Source organism: Nannobrachium achirus, assembly GCF_963921795.1.
Source record: "Nannobrachium achirus genome assembly, chromosome: 23".
NCBI classification, from domain to species: domain Eukaryota; kingdom Metazoa; phylum Chordata; class Actinopteri; order Myctophiformes; family Myctophidae; genus Nannobrachium; species Nannobrachium achirus.
Window position 1 is genome coordinate 9,689,167 of NC_137830.1, and position 13,397 is coordinate 9,702,563.

The following is a 13,397-nucleotide window of genomic DNA, read 5'->3' on the forward strand; positions in this document are numbered from 1 at the left end:
ATTTATCCTTATAGGTGTCTTAGGCAACTATATACCTATGGTACTGTGTAACTGACACTGAGTTTCAGACAGCAGGATTTAGCACAGATTACCCAGTCGCCGATTTTTCCCGGCATCACCGGCAGAGCCCCTGGTCTGAGGCAAATCGGGGTTCCCTCCCCAAGGTTTTGCTGTGTGTGTCCCGGCCCCTGCCAGTGTCCTGTGTTTGTCTAGAATGTGTTAGTCTGTCTGTCTGTGTGTCTGTCTGTCTGTGGGCATAGGCTTGGCTCCTGGCTTTCCAGATTGGCGCACCTGTCTCTGGTCATCTCATCCCACTCACCTGGCTGCCATATCCTCATCTATCTCCACTCCATAAAAGCCCATGGTCTCTTCACGGTGCGCTGCCAGATCGTTTTCACGATCTATGTGTGGTAATGCTTCTATCCAGTTATTCCTAGTATTGTTTTGTATACATAGTGTATTCCTGTAGTACTGTGTTCCTGTTTTTTGCTCACCTTGTTTTTGGTTGTGGACTTTTACTCCTGCTTTTCCTTCTCTTCATTGCCTGCCTACCTGCTTCCTGTCTGCCAACCACCTCCACTCTGCTTTTGGGTCTGCAGGTTTTGTTAATCGTGACGGTATGAATATCTATCTGACAGACAGAGATGTGATAAGCAATAAGGATGAAGTGTGCAGCCCCTGAATTGGGACACAGCTATAAGATTTCTATTCACGTGCAGTTTTAATCCCAGTAATATTATGCTAGATAGAGATTGATTAGAATGTCACAGAACATGAGTTAGTGAGGATTGTATGCCATTTTCTCAAGAGAGAAATACGAAATAACTTAATTTAAACAACTTATTTTGCTTTCCTTGATGAGTTCCCAACACACAGCACACAGGATGGAAGTCCAAAAACAGGATGGGCTGAACACACACAAATGCTGTTTCACGCATGCGTACACTACATTGTTTTCCTGATAGACAGTAAACACAAACGGGCCACACCGGAATTACAAAAGGAATCAAAGCAACGCATGAATGATTGGAAGAGCATTTAGAAATAGAGCTACATTTATTAAGGAAAACAGACAATCAGTTTAAACTAACAAACAAAATAAACTGATGGTCTCACAGTTTTTTACGTGAATTCACGTTTGTTTGTTTTGTTACTTAACGTGAGAACAACAAGCTGGTACATTATTCAGTAGAATATTTAAATATACAGGTGGACAGAACTCTTAGAGTACAAGATAAGACATGCCTCTTTGAACACAAACACAGATTGTCTACAGCAGGTCGACGAGTGGTGTAGTTTACACATTGCTCTTGCACACTTTATTTTGATTAGAAAATAATCTTCCCATATCTTACACACCTCTAATTTAGATTTATGAAAATAATTTTGTGCAGATACATTGTTGTTGTGTCTCCACGACCTCACAACTAATTCTAAACTCCAGGACTTGTCATTGTGTCCAAAGACTTTCATCTGTTCTGTCGAAGAATTAATTATAATTGTAACAGACTGCCATAGAAACATCTCAGTAACATTCTACCTCCCAGTAACAACGTTCAGACAGACCCTTATAACACAACACCTGAGGTTGACTTGTGAATCTAGCTGCATTCTCCCAGTAATTCATGGGTATTGTTTCAGTTATCTTCCTGGACTCTGACACATGGAGGTGTTTGTATACTGTGTTCCGGTCCAGGGACGTACAGTGCACAGGCTTCTGTGAGAAAAACCACATCAATAAATATCAGCGCAAACTTGAAAAGTGGTGCCTCTCAGGGCAAAGATCTTTGCCAGGCCTGGTTGTCTGCCCAGGGCTGTGGGTGGTTGTGGGTTGCAACCGTCAGGACAAAGCAGGATACATCTGCAGGGGGCACGGCCGCCGATAGTGGGGGGTAAAGGGTACTCTTTTCCCCAACGGCACTCAGGAGTTTGTGTAGGAAAGATTTGGGGCGCACTTGCCACTGTCAGCTACGGTAGGCAGGCTGTGATGTCATTACGTTTCCACTGTGGAATCTTGGAATCTCATTGGGTGAAGATGGCCGCACATATCATGTGACATTGATCAACTTCGCTATTCGCTCTCATACTAGGATATGATGTTGTTTTAGGCGGAAGCATACGTTTTGTTTGCAGAACAAGCTACCGAGTGAACGCTGGACTCCGAGTCCAAGACCGGTTTGAGTAAACATTAATTTATTGGAAACATATGGACTAACACATGGCAAGGAGTTTGCGGGTCGGTAGATACCGTTTGGACAATGCGGTCAGCACCTTATTGCATTTGTACATGTTTGGAGCAGAACATGGACAGAAGGACTCTGCCAGCAAGAGCGTCCCTGTTCGCCGTTATAAAAAAAAAATAGGAACATCTTGTCTCGCAAGTTATCATGCTTTATATAAACCCTATTATATTAAGCCTAACCGGTTTTGCTGCCGCGTAGAACCGCTTTTAACATTTTTTTTACTTGTGAATGAATAATTTCCTGTGAAAAAAGCGCTGCGCACGGGTAAATAACGGAGGGGGGGCAGGCCATGGAGGGGGGCCCAGCTCTTTGATCTTGACCCCCTTCCTAAAAATCTGTACGACGAGCCTGGCAGGGGGAAATAGAGTTTGAACGACATACAGTATGGTGCAACTGTTTTCAAACAGTGCGTTCTATATCCCAACATGCCAGTTTGGAGGTTGTGTGCATTTCTTTGTAAGAAATATTCACACAGGTTTGTGAAAGCAATTACTGTCAAATGGAGAGACAAAACCCTGTTTGACAGTCATTGTTTGGTTCATCATTTCCAGTATACCCGTGAAATAGTTTGTTTCTTTGTTGTTTAGAGGCCCTGCAATGCGTGATTCAAATTTGGTGGGATTGGAAAAATGGGTTACAACAAAATCATGGGATAAAGATTTAGTTAAAAATATATATAAATATGCTTAACCTAACCTTCGAGCCAATGTTATTTTATTCAAGGTTGATTTTAATCAACTGCAAGGCCCAGCGATGCTTTTTGGCAAAAAATAAATAAAATGGGAGAGAGAACTGAATATAGAACTGTCAGACGAGTGGTGGGCACACGCCTTACACAGAGTCAACTCAACTACTTCATGCGCCCGCCTCAGTTTGATTCAACTCAAAGTTGTACACAGAGCCCATCTTAGTAATGCTAGGGTAGCTGAAATGTACCCTGAGGCTGACTCAAGGTGTGATCGTTGTGCTCAGCCACAAGCACACCTGACACACATGTACTGGTCGTGCCCGCATTTGCAGCGATTTTGGTCGTTGGTGTTTGGCACACTGTCTGAAATTCTTGAAACCACGTTACAACCATGTCCATTGATGGCCATATTCGGCACACCACTACAAGTTACAAATCAAAAAATGGAAATGATCGCTTTTGCAATGCTACTAGCTAAAAGAAGAATTTTGCTAGCCTGGAAGTCTCCAATACCTCCTTCTCACTCAATTTGGCTCAATGATGTGATGTACTTTTTAAGTCTGGAGAAAATCAAGTTCTCTCTAAGAGGAACTACTGAGGGCTTTTATGAAGCATGGAGACCCTTTATTGAACACTTTAATTCATTAGAAGAATAGGTAAACATTTCTCAGGTGCATTTGCACACAATGGACATGATTGGTGGCCGTGGCGGACAGTGTCTCTTTCACTGATGACGGACTGTGACCCATGATGTGACCCACATTTTTGTTTTGTCTGGTTTTGTTTTGTTTTGTCCTGTTTTGTTTTGGTTTGTCTTGTTTTGCTTTTAAGTTGTTATTGTATGTTATGTTGTTGCCATGTTTTGTTCTGCTGAGTGGCGATTGCTCGTCACGTGCAATGTGCTTTTAAAAAAAGAAAAAGAAAAAAGGATTACATAACATTACATGTAATGTAAAGTATATCCAATAAAAATTATATAAAAAAAAAATATATATATATATATTTTAAAAAAATGTTTTAGTTTTCCTGTTCTTTTTTCACATTAACATCACGTTAAATCCTATTGTTTAGTATTACAAGTCCATTATCCACAATTTTTATGAAAAATATCCCCAAAATGCAAACTAGAGCATGATTTATGATCTATGGCTATAAAACCTTACAAAAACATTATTATTTTTTAAACATTACAGTTTCCTCTGATTAGGACTCCTACAACACCATCTGATTTTTTTTTCTTTTTTGCAAGTATAAAATTAATTTGGGTCTTGCAGGGTTGGAGTAGTTCACCCCCAAAATGACTTTTTTCTATTGATTAGTCACACCATGGGAGACTTGAGTTCAATAAAAAATATTGTATTCGTTCCATTCATAAGACAAAAAATATATATATATTATAGTCTATTTTAAAAACCAGCATTGATTCTGGATGGGCCCGAAATGCATTTGGGTCAGAATCAATGGGGGTACATTTTGGGTCAAGGGTCAAGTCAATTTACCCCCATTGATTCTCACACAAATGCATTTGGGTCCCCTTCCAGGGCCTTGTATTTGGGTCCCCATCCAGGCCCATGCATTTGGGTCCCCATCCAGAATCAATGGGGGTAAATTTACGATAGTATTATACCTTTTTTTTTGTCTTAGGAATGTGACAAATACAAAAAAATATTATTGGACTCAACTCTCCATGGTGTGAGTAATTAATAGAAAACAAGTCATTTTGGGGGTGAACTACTCCTTTAAGGTTGTTGTGGTGCCCACTCTTCTTACATAGATCTGGACATTGAACACACAGCCTGACACGGTACGCACACACCTGCCCTCAATCATCCCTCACTGTGTGTGTGTGTGTGTGTGTGTGTGTGTGTGTGTGTGTGTGTGTGTGTGTGTGTGTGTGTGTGTGTGTGTGCGTGTGTGTGTGTGTGTGTGTGCAATAAGTCAGTTGCAAAGTCCACACACAGGTGTGTCAGGTTGTTTTATTATCAGAGTGACAGATTGTTCAGGCTCCATTTTGACTCGACTGCTGGAAACAGAAGAACCTTCTTCATGTCCGGTGAGAGTTTGATACATTTATGATACATTTATGTAACAATATTAATGTTTTGTGTTTGTTTTGGGGGGATGAGAGTTTGATACGTTTATGTAACATTTATGTAACAATATTAATGTTTTGTGTTTGTTTTGGGGGATGAGAGTTTGATACGTTTATGTAACAACTGCATGTGTTTATTATTGGTTCCATGTGTTTATCCCATGTGTGATGTGAGCTTGTAGATCTACGAGGTGTCTGCCCGACAGCAACGATGTGTCTTCCTTATTGAATAGTGTAAACCCTTAAAGGGACAGTTCACCCCCTAAATGACTTTTTTTCTATTACTCACCACCTCATGGAAACTTGAATTAATGGATATTTGGTTTAGTTTTTGTCACATTCTTTGTGTCTCCATAGCTGCGGCTCATCAAATGATTGGCTTAAGAATGCGATAAAAAAAAATATATAAAATCCATGAGCTCCCCCCCCCCCCCATCATCAATTACTCAACCCCATGAAGCCTTGAATTTGCAGAGATTTTATTGCTTTATGTGTGATTATGATGCATAAAAAAGGAATCATTTATTAACTTCAAAACAACACTCTCAGTTGTTTGGCTACTCTCAGAGGTACAGATCTTTAAGGGTCCATTTGGTTCCATGTGTACACTCTCAGTGTTACAGTCCTGTAAGGGTCCATTTGGTTCCAACACTCTGAGAGTTACAGTCCTATAAGGGTCCATTTGGTTCCATGTGTACACTCTCAGTGTTACAGTCCTGTAAGGGTCCATTTGGTTACATGTGTACACTCTCAGTGTTACAGTCCTGTAAGGGTCCATTTGGTTACATGTGTACACTCTCAGTGTTACAGTCCTGTAAGGGTCCATTTGGTTCCAACACTCTCAGAGTTACAGACCTGTAAGAGGTCTATTTGGTTGCAAAACTCTCAGAGTTAAAGACCTTAAAGACCTGTAAGGTTCCATTTGGTTCCATGTGCACTCTCAGAGTTGTGTCAAGTACAGTAATTAAGTAGAGTAAATGTACTTTGTACCCTATAATAATATAGTTACTATATAATTTAGACAGTAGAGGAGTGCTGATTGATGAGGTGAGTCAGGGGTTAAAGTTCACAGATACTAGATTACAGTGGAGAGGAGAACAGACTCCATTTTGAAACCACACTAAAGCTTAGTGATTGACTGTTGGTTTGAAATGGTCAGGTGTTTAAGGTTAACGTTAACCGTTTTTATTGACATGCTTATAGTCCCTGTGTGTGTGTGTGTGTGTGTGTGTGTGTGTGTGTGTGTGTGTGTGTGTGTGTGTGTGTGTGTGTGTGTGTGTGTGTGTGTGTGTGTGTGTGTGTGTGTGTGTGTGTGTGTGTGTGTGTGTGTGTGTGTGTGTGTGTGTGTGTGTGTGTGTGTGTGTGTGTGTGTGTGTGTTTACAAAGGACTGTACATACTTATTACCAAAGATGTGTCACGCACCAAAACAAATCCAGAAATGTTTCAATGCAATGGCCCCCATATTTGCAAATATAATGGCAAATACACCAGGCGTCATTGTGATTGAGAACAGCAGAGTGGTCTTCCTATTAGAAGCTGGCTGTGCTTTTGATTCAAGTTTAGAGGAAGCTTTCCATACTAGCAAAGTTTAATGCCAACCATTCGTACAAGCCATTATACATCTAGGCCAGGGGTGGGCAAGTATTTTTTCCATGGGGTCACATGAACAACAGAATATATTGTGGAGGCCCGGGCCAAAAGGCAGTGCTCCTCGCAAACTAAACACATGGCTTTACCTCCGACTTCAGTAAATAAATACTCAGTAGTTACATTTGTGTTGAAAACCCGGCATACGGCATCTTTTTTTAGCCACTTTATCCATTTTTGATGGGTAAGGTAAGGCAGGTCGACTTGTTACCAGTCTGACCACCTGCTTGAGACAACGATCCAATGATCATGCACACGTGCTGATGTACACATTGCATCCATATGTACGTGAATAAAAAACTTTCGTCCATGCATGAGGTAAAATTTGAAAATGTGTTTGTTGTAATTTGCCATTAACCCTACAAGGGCCGGTCAGAGCGAACCAAAGGGCAGCATGCAGCCCCCAGGCCGCACAATGCAGGTCTGATCAGGCTATAAGTGTCAGCTCATTATATTATATATATATTTGGCAGCTTGGACCATGTCCACAGGCTGGTGGTCTTGGGGGGCTTGAGTATCAAAAGGTTGTCCAAGTGTAATAAGAGGCAAAGCAGCTTGCAACTCAATATCCTCATTATAGGCTGTCCATCTATTATTTGGAGAAAGTGCTTTCTATTGATAATGTGTTAAGACCAGTCTGGTTCAGTCTGGTCTTATGTTGACTGTGAATAAGTGAATGGGTGTTGTTTACATTCTGTACATTCTGTGCTTGTTTGGATTCAAGCACTGAGACACATGTTCCAGTGTGCAGGACATCAAAGGCCTCAGTTTGGCCTAATGTGTTCATTCACATTATGTATTTATTAATTGCATATTAATTTATACTGTTTGTGTAGTTTTAAGTTCACATGAACTCAGAGACTATAGGTACGTGTGTGTGTGTGTGTGTGTGTGTGTGTGTGTGTGTGTGTGTGTGTGTGTGTGTGTGTGTGTGTGTGTGTGTGTGTGTGTGTGTGTGTGTGTGTGTGTGTGTGTGTGTGTGTGTGTGTGTGTGTGTGTGTGTGTGTGTGTGTGTGTGTGTGACTATGCATCCAGTATTCAGTTTTGTATCTATTTCTTTGACTGTAACCCTGACAGGTTTAATAAAGACCTAAATATCTATTTCATTGACTGTAACCCTGACAGGTTTAATAAAGACCTAGAGATGATCTATTTCATTGCCTGTAACCCTGACAGGTTTAATAAAGACCTAGAGATATTCTATTTCATTGACTGTAACCCTGACAGGTTTAATAAAGACCTAGAGATGATCTATTTCATTGACTGTAGCCCTGACAGGTTTAATAAAGACCTAGAGATGAGTGAGTGTGTGCAGAGAGAGGAGGAGGGAGCTGACAAACATCTCATCCAGTCTCCAACATCTCCTCCCCAACCTGGACCTCCTCACACTAAGTATGTCTCTTCAATGTTTATCTATAGATTGTAAGTTACTATGTGTACAGTTTGATATGTGTCTCCAGTGTTTTAGTGCTAAATTTGGAAGTGTGGGCACTCCCCGCCCGTGCACGCACATGCACGTGCGTCCGTGCGCGTGCACATAACGTTTTCTCTGGCTTAAAACGGGTCTGCGCGGCGGCAGAAATAGCCTTAGACCAGTGGTTCTCAACCAATAATTTGATGACCGGATCATCAGCCAAACTTCCCATGCAAAATAGCTCCACAACTGATATTTCCAATTAATTAATCCATTTTCAAATCTTATATTACCATCTGCTGTTAGTCATGCTCATTTCAGCACGGCTGGCGAGCCTATTTCAACCAATTGCTGGGTCAGAACGACCTGGAAATATAATATCAACTGACTTGACTTGAGAGAAGTGTGGGCACTCCGTACCCCCCCCCCCCCCCCCCCTTGACTTGAGAGAAGTGTGGGCACTCCGTACCCCCCCCCCCCCCCCCCCCCCCACTACATCCCTGTGTGTCTCCAATGTTTATCTATAGATTATAAATTACTATGTGTACAGTTTGTTTACACACTCAGAATATCAGAACCAGACTTACGACACTGTCTGGCACATTCTGAGTCCACTAGTTCTCAAATGTTTTATTTGCATGGACCCCCTTCACTCAGAGTCTACAAATGGAACCAAATGGACCTGTTAGGGTCCATTTGGTTCCATTTGTACCCTCTTCAGAGTCACAGACCACAGGCTATCTTCTTTATGTGTTTCTGGTAATATTATTGTCCACTCATTTGTCGGTGGCAAAAATGGAATTTTGACAAAAATGTCCACCACAAGCCAGCATGGAGATGAGCCCTGCTTTCATAATGTGATGCAACAATAAAGTATCTTGAACAAACTAACCTTTTCATTCACATGATAATTTATAAACATTTATTATGATTCCAGAAGTGTTGACCACAGAGCAGAGTCTCCAACACCCAGCTGTGTGTCTATGAAGAGTGACCGGTCTATGGGACATCCTCCTGTCTTCAGTGAACCTGGACCTCCACACACACAGTATGTCAACACCGACACACAACAAAGTATAGACCAATTTAGTTGACACAAGTTGATGAGCTAACAAAGAGGGAGGGGTCAAGTTGTTGACTGACAGACCAGTAATCCAATCAGGTGCTCTGGGCAGACAGGGGAGGGGGTCATCCAATTCTCCAACTCAAAGGAGCTTTATTGGCATGAGAGAACACACGTTTACATTGTCAAAGCAAGTGTCAAAATATAATAAAAGCTGTTGAAAAAGGGGCACATATACAGTTGGAGGGGCTACAGCATTGTGTAAACAGATCTAGAGCTATATCACATTTTGGTGTTATGTACATGTTATATATATACAGTCTGGTATAAAGCTTTTTGGAACAAATCTTTTGCAGTCACTTTGGGACAAAAAGCTGCATTTTATTATCAAAATGATTTTAAAGGGATATTCCACTTTCAAAAAGACTTTTGTTCATTTTATCATCTAATCAGGCTTTTAGATATTTGATGTAAATGACTATGTTATCAGGCCCTCTCCCCATACACACTCTCTTGTAACTTCAAACTCCATTTTAACCATGATAGATTAATTAAAAACACCTCTCCGCCGCTGTGGCGACCCCGAAGGTCGTCGGCTCGGGCACCCTAGCTAAATCATTAGAGCAAGCCCTGGGCTACATCTGTGCAAAATGTGGTGCTTTTAGACTGATTTGCACGAAATTAGCATTTGCTCCACTTAAGGCCCGCACTATGTGGCAAAAATGGAATTTCAACAAAAATGTCCACCACAAGCCAGCATGGAGATGAGCCCTGCTTTCATAATGTGATGCAACAATAAAGAATCTTGAACAAACTGACATTTTCATTCATTCACATATATTTATATAATTTATAAACATTTATTATTATAATTATAATTCCAGAAGTGTTGACCACAGAGCAGAGTCTCCAACAGCCAGCTGTGTGTCTATGAAGAGTGACTGGTCTATGGGACATCCTCCTGTCTTCAGTGAACCTGGACCTCCACACACCCAGTATGTCAATCCATTACATTATACACAACACTAGAACATGGCACATGTGTTGTACAGTGTGCACATTGTTAAAACATAAAACCGAGTATTACATTACAGTCTATAGGTAATGTCCAAGCATTACCTGTAGACTGAAAGTTACGATATGTGCAGTTTATGAATAATAATTCAACCTACGGTCACTGTGACCCATACTATAAGCTCCACTTATTTTCCATTTATTTTATTTGATAAACAAACCACTTAAATCCTGGGATTTCTTTAGAGTTGTTAGTAGTTAACAGTGGTAGCATGGCTCCCCCTAATGGCCAGTGGAGGAACATGAATCTGACTGACCATGCTGTTGCTATTCACCATATTCTATTCACCTGGCGGCCATGTTTGAAATTTGCAGTGAAACCGGGTGGCAACTGGGGTGGCATTTCATTAACTTAATGGCAACATGGCCACCATGTTAATATGGTCTATGGTGTGTTGGGCTCAGTGTTGCTGCTTGGACCCCAGTGTTGCTGCTTGTTCTTTCTATTATTGTATTCAATAGTTCACTGTTGTTGCAATGTTGAGGAGCTGAAAACCATGGAATTTGACTCTCTTATGTTTGAATAATGGGACGTTACTTAGAAAATGTAATAAAGTGTTCACTACAGAGCAGAGTCTCCAACAGCCAGCTGTGTGTCTATGAAGAGTGACTGGTCTAAAGGAGGACTATTTAACTTCACTAATGAATCCCCAAGCTGTGGAATAAACTCCCTGTCGCACTTAGAACAACGGACTCACTCGCTAGCTTTCGCCGTGGACTGAAGACTCACCCTTTCAGACTCCACCAAAACCCTTAGCACTACTGGAAAATCAATGCCCATACATGAAGCTAGTTAGCATTTGTTTTGTAGGTTTTTTTAGAAACCTTGTTTATTATTTTATTTTCCTTACAGATTATATTGTTTTTCTAGATAGATATTCATTTGCATTTGTTATATTGCTGTTGATGTACTGACATTTGTTTATTATTGTGATATTTTATCTGCTTATTGTAAGTCGCTTTGGATTAAAAGCGTCTGCTAAATCCCTAAACTGTAAACTGTAAACTGTAACCTGGACCTCCACACACACAGTATGTCAATCCTCTTCTGTAATAGAATGTGGGTCTCCTAATTTGGGCACTGTAGTGATGTCAATCAGTGATGTCAGTCATCTCCAAATTTGGTCACTTGTTTCATCATGTCAGACAGACATTATTTGGGTGCGGTCAGACGGCAGATGAACAGGCGGACATTCGGTACACTATGTGTACAGTTTGTGAATGAAGTGCTACAAATCACTATGTGCTGTTCAGTGGTGAAGCTGCACTATTACAGACTGACTGTCTGCATGTTTTGTTACTTCAACGTCCCAAGACCTTTCACTCTGTTATACTAAACTAATAAACTGACATTTTCATTCACATGCTAACCGTATAAACATTTATTATGATTCCAGAAGTGTTGACCACAGAGCAGAGTCTCCAACACCCAGCTGTGTGTCTATGAAGAGTGACTGGTCCATGGGACATCCTCCCGTCTTCAGTGAACCTGGACCTCCACACACACAGTATGTCAATCCACAAAATCGGATCCACAAAACTATGGTTTTGTGGTGAATAGTGATGAGTCGTCACTTTTTAGTTTTGTGGCGTCCATTTTTAGCCCAAGGAATGTTTTTCGTGCAAAACAAATGCTTGCAATGGATTCCAAATCATGAAAAACCCCTAGTTAGTCCCCTCACATGCTACTTAAAGTAGATTTTTTAGGGGGGGTCTTTTTTCCTGTATAGTAAGTGAATGGGTAGGTGCAAAAAATCATTAAAAATGAACCCCGAGGGACGATATTTCAGCTTGGCACCTGGCAGAATCTTAAAATATATCCTTTAAGGATTAAGAAAAAACTGGTGGCGAAAAAAAAATCCACCCTATGCGCGTGGACCCCCCTTTCCTACTAGACTATTACTTCCTCACTTTAAGATCTTGCTGGGTTGAGTTGACCAATGAGCCTGCATTCAGATTCAGATTCAGATTCAGATTTCTTTATTAACCATTGTGTAATACACATAGGAATTTGCTTTGGCATACTACATTTTTGCATTCAAATAATTTTTTTCACATATAACATAAACAAAAACAAAAACAAACAAACACAAAAACACCGACAGAACGCAACACGTAGTCACGTAGTGCATGACTTCAAGTACCAAAAAGTGTCAAAAAGCAGAAAGTACACACACGTCACACACAGTAACGGGTCCTATCGGGTCCTCTCGGGTTATACACATGATGATTACAGTCCCGAGTTCCGAAGTGTTCCGAGGGAAATGCGACCGTTTCCAACCCGACTCCGAGTGATTATGATAAAACATTGACCGAACCCGATACGGGTCTCTCGGGTCCATGGTAATTTCGGGGTCGGGGCCCCCGTGAAGACCTCTAGCTCGAGGTTCCATTTGCTCATACAGAGCTTGGCAAGGCAGCATTTTCTATCAGTGCTCCACTTGCATGGAACAAGCTCCAAAAATCATGTGGCCCCGAAGGTCGTCGGCTCAGGCGCCCTAGCCTAGCTAAATCATTAGAGCAAGCCCTGGGCTACATCTGTGCAAAATTTGCCGCTTTTAGACTGATTTGCACGAAATTAGCATTTGCTCCCCTTAAAGCTATACTGTGTAAGATGCTCAACTAGTGGTCAGTAGCCCTATAGCAAACCGCAATCGCGTCCGCGTCTTTCGGCCGTTTTTTTTTCCGCGTCTGCCTCCACCTCGTCTGCCTCCACCTCGCCGAGATCTATCTTTAGAGGGGTCCCTGGTTCCTGTGCGTTCAGGCATTCCGGAGAAACGGACTCCTTCACCCTGCCTGGTAGGCGAGGTTACCTTTTGAGTATAGAGACACACGGGCGACTACAAATATGGCCGCCATAGCGACCCACTTCAAGATGCGCTGTGATTGGCCGGCAGTGTATAACCCTCGCTGTGATTGGCCGGTAGTGTGATGACGTAATTTTTCCGCGAAAACCGGGGCCCGGTCAGGATCATAGAAAACATATAAAGAGAAGGCTTTAGAAGCTGAAAATAACGGAGTGGGTGTTCTAAAACTTTAGCGATTTAAACAATTTTAAGATTTGTTTTATAAAAAAAGTTACATGGTATAACTTTAAGGCCCGCACTATGTGGCAAAAATGGAATTTCAACAAAAATGTCCACCACAAGCCAGCATGGAGATGAGCCCTGCTTTC

The 13,397-nt window shown here is 41.4% G+C and overlaps 1 long non-coding RNA gene and 1 pseudogene across 2 annotated transcripts in view; both read left to right on the forward strand.

Moving 5' to 3' along the window:
- The window catches only part of LOC308308742 (NACHT, LRR and PYD domains-containing protein 3-like), a 178,418-nt pseudogene that overhangs the window by 40,017 nt on the left and 125,004 nt on the right, over positions 1 to 13,397 (forward strand). The window lies entirely within an intron of this gene.
- On the forward strand, positions 4,970 to 11,723 carry LOC308309075. Its single transcript, XR_013963307.1, has 5 exons — positions 4,970 to 4,984; positions 7,941 to 8,063; positions 9,023 to 9,133; positions 10,033 to 10,143; positions 11,620 to 11,723. It is a non-coding gene; the product is annotated as an uncharacterized lncRNA (long non-coding RNA).